The sequence below is a fragment of the Octodon degus genome, unplaced genomic scaffold (genome assembly GCF_000260255.1).
Source record: "Octodon degus isolate 3935 unplaced genomic scaffold, OctDeg1.0 scaffold00091, whole genome shotgun sequence".
Lineage (NCBI taxonomy): Eukaryota > Metazoa > Chordata > Mammalia > Rodentia > Octodontidae > Octodon > Octodon degus.
The window spans coordinates 11,922,638-11,924,302 of NW_004524667.1; the positions used below are offsets into that span (position 1 = coordinate 11,922,638).

A 1,665-nucleotide genomic window follows, 5' to 3' on the forward strand; every position below is an offset into this window, starting at 1 on the left:
GATCATGTGATCACAAATATATATTTATAAATTAATATCAAAATAAAATGTCACATTAATTCAGCTAACTGAGCAATGAAATACCTTGACTTAAATGAAATCCCTGATCTCTCTAACACTAAAGTGAATTATCTTAATATCCTATGAGAGGTTCACAGTCCTAACTATGTATTACAACCATTTGGAGAAGTTTTTGTTTTGTTTTATTGTATTTGTTTTTTTACTTAACTTTTTGTTCATTTTTTTTGTTGATTTTTTGGAGAAAAAAATTCATTTTAATGAGAAGAAAGATAAAATAACAATGAAACGGTTTCAAAATAGGTTTGTAGGACAGTTATAATAATTAATATATTGCATATTGTCGTCTTTGGAGTAGTTATTCAAAGGAAAAGATGTAGACATAACCGTCCAGCAAAAAAGTGTAACTACAAGGTATAAAACGTAAAGCTATATTAATATGTTGAGCTGTAAAAGGCTCAAGTCAGCAACTGCTAACAATTGCCAGTTGTGCTGAGAACTCACTACTATTATGGACTATTGGACTCTATTGGGTTATTTTGCTGCATTTAAGTACCTACAGTCTTTGGCCTGGCATCAAGGATGAAAAGGTCCTTTAAAGACTTCTCCAAATCCAACTTCTCTAACTGCAATAGAACATGCATCTCTGGAGAAGTTTTTAACCTGCCAATTCTCAAACTCTTTGCTAGGAAAATCAAATCAGCATATCTGGGAGTTTTCAGGGAATTGGGTTGTTGATGCGTTTTTGTTTCCAAAACTTCTCAAATAATTGTAACAATGAAAAACAGAGTTAAACTAAATTACATTGTGCTTTTCACTTACAGTGAAACTACCGGTAAGGTGGCTTAGGCTCTTCATGCTTAACCCTTTGCCATCTCCCACTGCATTTTGAATCTGTTTCCATTCCTTCATGGATTATTATATTATTTAAAATAACTGTACTCTTTCCAGAAATATCCAGCTGTGCGATGGAATTAGAATTCACACAAACATCATTGAGACATGTTGATTCCACACTGGCTTTGCTACAGACTTCTTTATGTAACCTCGTGCAAGACATTTGACCTCTGAAAACCACTGCCTCTTTGTAAGCACATAGGTCAGGAGATATTTCTGTCCAAGAATTCACAGTATTTTACAAGTGCAGTATGATTCCAAAGAGATTGTGCAATTTGAAGAAGCTTTTAGTTGACAATAGAGTAGCAGAAAACAATCCAATAAGGATTCAAGAATGAGTGAATTTTCTGTATTTCACTGCCATCTATTGGATTTTAGTTGTACACAAAAAGTTTTCAAGTTTTTAAATGAAGATGAATTCACATTAAACAGCCCTGCACACTTTTGAGTAAAAATAGATTTTCCTTTCTTATCTTGTAAGACTGAGACTAATGAAAGAAATAAACATTCCATTAAAAATTGGCCTAGAGGCTAGGATTGATATACAGTTACATTCTCTTAATGAATAGAGGGATTTGTTCTAATGGTGTTTGTAAGTAGGATATCATGCCTGCATCTTGTACAGCAATTAACCACTAGGAAGAATGTATGAAATGTGTTAATTATTGAAACTGTACTACCAGTTTGGTTTGAAACTGTCTCATCGCTATTTGTTTCTCAATAAAATTATGGAAAAAAAATTTGTGCCAA

General features: G+C 32.7%; 1 pseudogene; it reads left to right on the top strand.

The window, feature by feature from the left end:
* Positions 1 to 795: 795 nt before the first annotated feature.
* LOC101564481 overlaps positions 796 to 1,665 on the top strand; it is a 23,365-nt pseudogene continuing 22,495 nt past the window's right edge.